The following is an 11,423-nucleotide window of genomic DNA, read 5'->3' as shown; positions in this document are numbered from 1 at the left end:
ATGATTCGCCCATAATTACATTTTGTAAATGGATACCTACCGTATTACGGATAAAACGCCATTCGATAGGTGGAATTAACATAATTTCTATTATACTAGTATCCACCAGTAAGCTTATTTGTAATTCAGGTGAAATGTACTTGGTTATTGATATTTGTTCGAATTGGGCAGAGATATACATGTAGTAATCCTCTTATGTAGGTAAATTGTTGATGATTTATTACTGCATGACTTCTGGTATCATTTGGAATAGAATTAGCTAAAAATTTATAGCAAATGGAAACAAAATGCCTTTCAAGTTATTTTCTAGTTCTTCCCATCCACTGTTTTTTGATCGCGTTCTTTTGAAGGATTGCAAAGTCGTGTTTTTCCGATATCGGAAAAGTTTCCAACTTGTGTTTTTCTTCCTGGTTCTACTTTTTAGTCCATCCTGGTAACTAAAACATACATAATTACCCTGTTGTAGCTAGAGTTCAGTGAGTTTTCGTGCTCGATATGGCCAAAGGCCAACAAATACATCCTGCTCTTTTAGCTACTAATGGTCGTTACAGAACAAGCTGTTATTCTCATTGTGCTAGTGAACTAGAGACAGTAGGAGAGCTGGTGGTAGATTTATTCAAAAATAGTTTTTTTCTCATTTGTGAAATTTGCAGAACTTTTTAAAACTTTTTAAAACTTTTTAAAACACGTCTATTGCTGATAGTAGTATCCAATATTTGTCTAAGCACAATATTTTTAAAGATATTCTTTTTTTGCAATATTAAGTTTAAATATTTATTTTGAAAAACAAGTTAACACAAGGAATTGTCACTTTCATTGGAAGGTTTTCTAATTAGGGCTACTACTATCTAATTAATTTTTGACTCATTTATTCTGAAACCATAACACACTAAGTATGAAAGTAAAAAGAATTTCTACTAAGTATTTAAAATTTGTTTAGATTTCTCCATTTATTTTAGTAATAGTTTCTCTAAAAAGCTCTAAAAGTGCAAAAGTGCATATTTTCAACTATTTAAAGTAGAACAATATCTTTTATAATATTAGTTTAGAAAATAACAGCACATAGGATTAATAATATTTAAAAAATGTCATTATTTACACAATTTTTCTAAGAAATTTATAAAATAACACATCTATCAATTTCTGTAGTAATATTAATACAAAGATATTTTACTTTATTAATTCTATTTGTGAATAAAAGACAATATTGCTTGATATTAGACTTAAAAATAAAATTAGATATAAGAGATTTGTATTATATAATATAAACGTAAATTATTTTTTTATAATAAATGTTCTGTAAAATTAGTAAAATATTTTACTAGTGGATCGTGAAAAGCATTTCAATCCATTTTTATTGGCGTTTTTTTAATTCGTGTAAAATATTTTTTTTAAATATAGCCCTTTTGATGTATTATTAAATTTGAAATATATTACATATTTAAATAAAATGAAAAAAATATCACTTTTTAGTGATGTCTATAAAACAAAAACTGGTTATGTCTATGAAAAAAGTAACCTATTTATTACATTTGCTTACTAAATTTTACATTATTTTGGTAATTTAGTTATGGAATTATTTATTTTATTTATTGAAAATAATTAGTTGCGTTCTTATTCTTAAAAATGAAACTGTCAATTTTTATAGGAACAAAAGAAATTCTTAGGGTATTTACGTAAAAATTCTTTAATATTCTTTTTCTGCAAAAATCAAGGCAATAAAAGTAAATTTTTTGTAAAATAATTTTGTTTCTAGATCAAAATGTGTTATTCAGCTCAAATAGTACACAACATTAGGATATTGAAATTATTATTATTTTAAAATTCATAAAATTGATTGCAATGATTGTAACGTTTGTTATAACGTATAGGCGAAACTTCCCAATACATTTAAACATATAAAATTATAAATTATAAAAACATTTTTAAAACAAATCTTCTTATCATTCTATACGGAGTAAAATGCTTTACAAATATACTTTGCAGAGTCCTTGTTTATTTATTCAAATATTTTAAAAATTAATGAATGTAGTTGTTTAACAAAATTTAATGGATGAAAGTAGCTTACCTTTTAATATTTAACAATTAATATTTTTGGGTTTTTAACGTTTTGGTTAAGCCTACTTTTACGATTTACTTGATTCACATTGATCATGGATTTTCCAAAAATGTGACTTCAATTTGTTTACATTTTTGGGTTTTTATCATTTATATAATTGGATATTTGTATAAAAAAAAATTGAGTTTTAGTTTAGTTACAATGATTTTGTATTTATATCATTTATATAGATTGAAATATGATAAAAATTCTTTTTAATGCGGACATAATCATAAATTGATTTGCAGTAGATATGTATGTATGTGTATATGTATGTGTATATGTATGTATATATATGTGTATATATATGTGTGTGTATATATAGATATAAATATACAAATTATAAATTAGAAAACAATATTATAAAACTGTATAAAGCCAATTGGCGTATAAATAAATAAATAAATAATGTTCAAGTAATTTTTTAACTGTTTTATATTTAATCCATCTGGATATAATAGTGATTTTTTCTCAAATTTTTTCTTTAAATGTACAGTCGTTAATTAGTAGAAAAAAGATTTTGAGAATTTATTTAGAGAATAACTGCTCACAATTGTAAGCTTACTAAACAAAATATGAATCTCATTGGAAAGTTTATAGGTTTTTTTTTTGGCTTAAATATTTTCCTTTTATCAACTTCTCAACAATTATACAATTACAGATATATGTAACTTTTATTAATTTTCAACTTATATTAATACTTAACCTATATTCAATTTTCATAACCTATATTCAACATAATAATACACAATTCTATATTAAATAACATATAATTTGGAAAACAAATTTTTACTAATAGCATTATTTGAAGATTTGTTTTAAAAATAAATAAAAATGAACACAAAATTTTAGTTAGGGTCTAATCTTGACACGAAGGATTCTGAGAAGTTATAACTTAAATTTTGATTCAAGTTGTTTATAAAAGTTATTTATTCTGTTTGCTTTTGAATAAAAATCCAAAATATAATTTTTATTAATTTTTTACCTAGCTCTAAGTTTATTCCTAGAGTCATGTTCTATAAGGAAATGAAATGGGTAGCGATAAGAAGAAATAATGTCTGGCATTAAATGTGTATTTTTTTCATGATATATTAATTATGTTGTCGTGTAGTTTTTGTACTGGATGACGAACTTTCTCGGTCGCATTTTTCGTGTCTAATTATTGCAGAAATTACATCATGCAATGAACAGTTACACGAGTTACCTTTTTACTACTTAATTTGGCTTACATAATAGTCAGAAAAAATATAGGTTTATTTGCATTTATAAACTTGATTGCTTAATTTTGTTAATTGTGATGAATCTATTCGTTATTCATTTTAACATTTTTTAATTCAATACATATGATGTTTTAATTTACTAAATCTAAACTTTTATAAACTAAATCACTCTTCGTCGAAACTACTAAATAGAATTTACCGATCTGGCTACATCATTTTTTAAATTTTGCCAAATAATTTAGAAACTATCCATATCGTTTATGGAATCTAAAGATTTGACTACTTAATTATCAAAATTACAACTTTCCTATAAAATCCTTAAATACTGATGACTTTGTAAGTACAAAGACGAGCTTTTTAGAGCTTTTTAATTGAAGCATCTATTCTAAATATGTCAGTAGAATCATGTACTGAAATTATTAATAAAAATCGAGTAAATATATCTAGATATATGTTTGTATATGTATATATATATATATATATATATATATATATATATATATAACTCATTTTTTCTGTATGCTGATAGAAGCTTCTGTATAAATTTATTACATATTTCATTTGAACTTTGGCTTGTATTTAAATACAGAGATCGTGATTTTTAATAGGATTGGATTATTTATCACTCATTCTAAATTTAATCATATAAATTTGATTTACGGACAAAATCCGGTTACAAGAGCATTAGAGCAGCCTTAATATCGACTACGGGGAACGATAATCCGGGGAACGGTTTAACCAAAATCTAAAACAAAACACTAGAGGGTTGTTAAACTTCTAATAAAATTTAGGAAAATTTATATATATATATATATATATATATATATATATATATATATATATATATATACTAAATGACCCGACAAACGTTGTCCTGTACCCACGTCTACAATTCAAAAGTTACAATTTTTTTAATATCTTATCCTATACTTTTTAATATTCTATTTGATGTCTTGCCTTTGTAATTCATTTACGGGCTTAGCATAAGCAGTATAGGAAATTCCGAAAAAATATATAAATCTGCGGTATAAGAACAATATCACACTATATTTTACCACACAACATTAGTGCTTCAATAATCTTCAATATATATAAAAATAAGTCGGGTTTTCCTTCCTGACGAAATAACTCCAGAACGCACGAACCGATTTCGACAATTTTGCATTCGTTGGAAAGGTCTCGAGCTCCGCAAGGTTTATAGCTAAGAAAATTAGTTGTGCGTGGCATCGTGCCTTAATGCAAGCTGCTGGAACTTCACGCACCGTAATTAAAAATTCGAGTAATAAAAATAATTAATAACTGTTTTAAATAATTTCAAATAGATTATCTTCTATATATATAAAAATAAGTCGGGTTTTCCTTCCTGACGAAATAACTCCAGAACGCATGAACCGATTTCGACAATTTTGCATTCGTTGGAAAGGTCTCGGGCTCCGCAAGGTTTATAGCTAAGAAAATTAGTTGTGCATGGCATCGTGCCTTAATGCAAGCTGCTGGAACTTACTGCTGCTGGAGTAATGACATTAGTGAGAATTATCAGAATTATGCTTTGTTAAGTCAACGAGCAATTCTTGAATAAGAAAGAATAATGATGTACACGCCCTGAATTTCACCATTCAATCAAAAATTGCTGGCGATTTGGTGACATACCAATGATTCTGACTGGTCTTCCGTTTGACTTCGAACAATTGCAATTTCCAGTTCGCCTTGCGTTCGCAATAACATGTCGCAAGGCCAATCGCTTAGTGTTTGCGGGATAAATTTCAAATAGATTATTTAGAAAATCATTGTTTTTTATATGAGCAGTTATACGTTGCCTGCATACGAGTTGAAAAACCATCCGCTTTGGTTGTGTTAACGTCAGACCAAAAAACAAAAAATGTGGTTTACCAAAGATCGCTTCCATGAAACGGATAATTTGCGGATTCACTTTCATTTACTTAGAGAAGTTCAACTAAAAAACACTTCATTTTTGTAATTAAAATAAATTCGAACTGTTGTATAATTAAATCAAATTTTTCCTTTTAAAATATAAAACAGACAAAAAATTTCTTCATCTTTCTCACGAAACCATCTGGTGCCGAAACGGAGTTCGTCGGGTTTGCTAGTTTAGTATATAATTTTTATAATCTCGTACGATATATTAGTTGCTCTTTGGCAATTATAATTCCTAAAGTATATTTTTCTTACTAATAATCTAATAAACGTTATTGTTTATGTTCAAACTTTAGATGAATAATTTAGTTCATATGTGCACTATTCAATCTAATATCAAATTGCTAAATATTCCATATGCAATGTCAAACACATGAATTTTAGGCCCATGAAACAAAATTCTAAATCATTCTTTTAACTAGTGGGGTGTATGACATCGTACCTTAAGGCAAATTGCTGGAACTTCCCGTACCGTAACGAAATGTTCGAGGAATACTGAATGTCTTCAAATAGATTATTATTAATATTGTAACATTGTCTAATATTTATAAGAATTATGAATTGCAAAGTTGAAATTATTTGTTTAAAGTATATTAGAACTATAGTCAGAATTAAGAATAAAATCTGAATTATTTTCAATATACAAAAACATTTTTTTTTGAAAAAAAAAATTGAAACAATTTTTTGTTCCAAAATCAATTATTTTGTTAAGACAAGCAGAAAGTTCTTTGAATCATTCAAATCGGACGCTTAATTCTTTCAAAAACTGCATTTTTTACATTTTTAGCTCCGTACCTTCGAAATGGCTGGGCCTGCCTTTGCCAAAAACTAATAAACACTTCTCCCAATCATTACTAATTGAATGTTTTTTAGATCATTCAAATCGGATACTCCGTTCTCTCAAAAACTCGAGATCTATTTTCTGCACTCTTTGCTCTTTATCTCCGTAACTGCTAGACCTGCTTTTGCCAAAAACTAATCAGTTCATCTCCCTATCAATAGGAATCGAATGTTTTTTGAACCATTCAAATCGGTTGATCTGTGCGCCCAAAAACGTGACTGGAAATTTGTATCCATACATACATACTCACACACACAAACATTCATTTTTTCTGAGGCATACCAAAATGTTCAGAAACCTTCAAAACGTCGAGAAATGCAAAAATTTTCAATTTCAATTTTCGGCCCATTACAATAACTTGCGGGAAGTTAATAAGTAGAAATATTTTTTTGTATTGTTAAATAATTTAGTAAAGTAAATGAAACAAACAAAGTTTAAAAAAATAATTTGTTTGGAATTTTGAACTTATTGCGTAATTTATTAAACTGAATTATATAATTTATCTGCCAAACATACACTGTTGACTGTATCTTATATTATTTTAATTTCTGAAGCATCTCAGGCAATAATAATATAGACATTACATTGTACTTGTATATTATATTCTAATATTAGCTAGGCTCATAATTTCAGTTAAATTCAAATTTTAAGTGATTTCTCGCAGCTTAAATGTTTTCAGTATCAAACAATGATAAGTGTTTTTTATAATTTCTGTCAATTATTTCTACAATATTTTTTTAGTTTTATCGTTCTTTAAATCTTAAAAATTTTCTTTGATAAACTATAGAAAGAATTATTAAAATCCGAATAACCGTTTCGGAGAAGTATCAAATCATACCCCCGTATAGAAGAATTTTATATATAAGATGACGTAAATAACATGACATATAGATAAAATAATAAAAGAACAATACATGTTTGAGTACATTATATATTTTGAGAGACAAATAGTGCCATAGAGATGAAAATTGTAGAGAGTGAAACTAGAGACAATTAACGAGTAGTTAGATTTCAGGTGTTTTAATAGAGACGAACGAAGTTAACATATATGTATATATATATATATATATATATATATATATATGTAGTTATATATATATATATATATATATATATGTAGTTATATATATATATATATATGTAGTTATATATATATATATATATATTTATATAATATAGTTATATTTGCCTAGGTATCACCTCCATTTTTTTCCTAATTTTCTTCATTCGGCCAAGATTTTTTAAAATTTACATGCATGACTTTAACTGCATGTGATGAAATGAATAAACCAGTACAACATAATAATCAAGATGAAAAGCTTGCTTTTTCCTATATGTTGTCTTTTTCTTCTTCTTAGTTTACATCTTTTTCTTCTTTTTCTTGTACAAATAGTATTTTGGGAAAAAATTTAATCCAGAATAATACTTTTCATAATAATTTAATTTCATTCACGATCACGATTATATTACTTGCGCGCCAGCATGGACCTATTCATTAAAGTTCAATGTCCAAATTGATTTCTAATCCTCAAACTTTGAGAATCACTATATTATAATCTTGATTCTGTTAGAAATGTTCTCGTTTCGGTCAGCTTTTAAGCTGCTCCCTGGCACACATCCCTCCGATTTATATAAGGATCAAGTTCTACAGCAGATTCGAGCTAATACAACAAAATTCTCGAAATAGAAGTAAAGGATAGAACTTGTACAAATATACGTATATATTAATGGAAAATTATAACTAACCGAATACGCACACACAAACAAACATACATTAATTTTTTAGGTATGCCAAAATGTTCAGAAACGTTTGAAAATTTTTTGCGACTACTACAACTTACCCTATGGGAAGATAATTAATTCTCTTAAATAAATTTCGAGAAAAGCTTACATAAGAACATCAGGTAATCAGGATTATTGCTGAACATAATTATTGATGACTTATTAAAATGATGTAAAAACATGTCTTAAAAAATATATCTAAAAATTGTATAAAATTTGTTTTCCTTCCTTGTTTTCCCCGAAACAGTCTAATTGAATCTCCGGTTAAGACATTAACTTGCACACCTGTATCTTTTACTTCTAATAAGTCTAGGTTGCCGAATTCTTCCACCCCTATACTTACCCTTTTTTAATATTTTGCAATGTTTACAAGAATTTCCTTCGAATTAATTATGCATAATGCCTACTTCATTCCGCCCGTTTATATTTCATTAGCGTGTACTGAACACTAGTGGTGTCAAAATTAAAATCGAATAATCGGTTTGTCATTGTAATTAGCATTCAGAACTAAACCTTCAATAGAGAAATGAAGTAATTGCTGATTAATAATTTATATAATATTCGTTCACACAGTGGATTTTGAAAAACCACGCCTAAAGAAATATTGTTTTTGCAACTTTACTCATCATGTAATAATTGTGTTTAAAGAACTTCATGTAATTAAAATTAACATACATTCATTGACTGGTGGTATTTTTTTTTTACTTTTTTGCTAGCAATGTAATCTCATTCTTTGAACAGCTGTAATATCTGTTTTGCCCAAAAATATTTTGCATTTCAATAACTTCAAAGATTTAAAGAAACTACGAATAATATAGAAGCTATTTAAATATACTTCTGTTTCGTACACGGCGCAAATGCTGCATTTGTTTTATTATTTGCATTATAATTATTTACGGAGAACAGGGTAAAATATTCTTCTGATTCAGGCATTTTTTCATTAAGCCAAGATTTGTACAACGATGTAACTTTAAAATGTTTATTTATCTATGCCGATTTCATTGTTGATATCGGTACGCATACAACGACAGATCTTTATTCACATATGCGACGACTAATCACAATCGACCCGTATAAAAAATGATATCATCGAAAGCGAATGACTAATCATTAGCACTCGACTCTTATCTTATCTGCCGTAACGCACTTCCGTTGCATTTGTACGGATTTAGACCATAGTCGCACCTAAAGGAGTTTTGCTTCAAAAAAAATTATTTTCAGGTATTTTATTTATTAAAATCTTTTACATAGTTTTATTATACAGAGGCTCATTCTGCACATGTAAGATTTTTAAAATTATTCTTGAAGTAAACATTAAAATATTTCTGAAGTAATATTATAAATTATATGACTAAAAATTCATGATTATAGTCACATAATGGAATTAAATCTTCACTATTTTTTCAAGATTCTAAAAATATGTGTAAATTATTATAACAATTATCGTAATATTATTACAGGAATCCTTCGGTGGTAGTTGTTATTGAATCATTTTGTTCCAAAATGAAAATCGAGAAAATTTATAAGTTCTACGGCTAGGACTAGTTAAAACAATCAATTATACGTACTAGGTTATTCTGTATGCGTTGAATAAGCTCAGTATTGAAAAATATTACATATTAAAATTTCAAAATATGAACTAAATAAATACTTTAGAGAGTTTAGGTTTAATTTAATTTATATAATTTTATATCAAGGTTAATAAAACTCTTAATAATCAAAATTTATTCAAAATTTTGATTTTGATTTTTAAAATAGAAACTATTTATAGCTTTGCATTGTTTAAATATTTGTAAAAAAAATCAAAAAGTTAAAAAATATTGTAAATTTTAATAAAAAGCAGAAATTTAAATTTCTTATCATTCATAAAATTCTGGTAACGATCTGCACAGAAATTTAAAATAGATTCAAAGTGTTAATATTTATCTTATGAGCAAATTGATTTTAACTTCCAAAGTTCGATATGAAAATGAGCACTACAAAAGCTCTTTTCCTAAGCTCGAGAACAAGCATTCATTATTTAATTTTTGCTAAGAAATTTAAAGGAGGCAGAAAAGGAATAAGGAAATTACTGAAAAGGATACACAATATGGGAAGGATTACTATGCTAATATGTTCACGGTGGAGAGTTTAAATTCGGAAACCCAAATGAATTATTTACTTTAATATAAGTAACAATATGGAATGTTTGATTCTAGAACAAGTTCCTTCCACTTCAGGTTATAGATGTAAAAGACAATTTCAAGTGAAAATAGTCTTTTGTGGGCATTGCTGCAACACAAGAAAGAAGTGTTGTTGACTCCAGGGTTGTTCTAGCAAAAAAAGAAGTTCATACGCGATTAAAGTAAAACTTTTTTGCTCTTGTACGAGATGGCAATTAAATTAAAAATAAATAAATACATCATATAACAGTTTTGAATGATGTTTATACGTAATATGGTAACGCTCGTTATGCACACAATTATTAGTGTCAATCATACACATTTATATAATGATAAATTATAAATTATATATTTATAATAGCATTGAAAATATTTATAATATTTGAAAACAATAATGTAATTAAAGCCATACTTTAAATATGACATGATCGGTTTGTCATTGCAATTAGCATTTAAGACTTGAACCTTCATTGGAGAAATATCTATAATATTCTATAATATTCGTTCACACAGTAGATTATGTTAAACAACTCCTAAATAAATATCGTTTTTGCAACTTTACTCATCATGTAATAATTGTGTTTGAAGAACTTCATGTGATTAAAATTAACATACATTCATTGACCGCTTGTATTTTTTTTACTTTTCTTGCTGGCGATACAATCTCATTTTTTATCAACTGTAATATCTGTCTTGCCCATAAAAATATTATCTATTTCAAAAACTTCAAAAATTTATAAAAATTACAAATAGAAATTATTTCAATAAACATACGTTTCGTACACGGCACAAATGTTTCATTTGTTTTATTATTTCCATAATAATTATTTACGGGGGGCAGGGTAAAATATTCTTCTGATTCAGGCATTTGTTATTAAATCAAGATTTGTACTACGATGTAACCTTAAAATATAATGACATTCCGATCTATTCGTTTCGAAAGATCTGTATTCACTTCCACGACGACTAATCACAATCGACCCGTATAGAAACGATTTCATCGAGAGCGAATGACGAACAGTTCGGGAGTAATGCAACTTCCGTTGCATTTTCACAGATTCACTCCCTAGTCGCGCCTAAAGAAGTTTTACTTCAAAAAGTTTAGGTTTGACTGCATAACAGCAATTCTTCAAAATTTTTTCTAATGCTGCTTGGTAGCTGATAGGTAGATCTTATTGGACATCTAAACTGTGATTGATTATTAGGGTGGTTCTTAAAATGGTCATTTTTGAATTTCCTTGCTTCCAGAGGTTCAAATGGGTCCAAATTGATAAAAAACAATTCTTTGAAAGTTTTAGCTCTTAATATAACGTTTTAGATAGAGCGCAATTTTATCAAACTTCGAATGGAAAGAGCATGGAAAAAATTTTGAAAATTAAAAAAAA

This window comes from Ctenocephalides felis, unplaced genomic scaffold (genome assembly GCF_003426905.1).
Source record: "Ctenocephalides felis isolate EL2017-DRISC unplaced genomic scaffold, ASM342690v1 CF-g0.4_SCAFFOLD_03573, whole genome shotgun sequence".
Classification (NCBI taxonomy): Eukaryota; Metazoa; Arthropoda; class Insecta; order Siphonaptera; family Pulicidae; genus Ctenocephalides; species Ctenocephalides felis.
Note: the sequence above shows the minus strand (reverse complement) of the source record.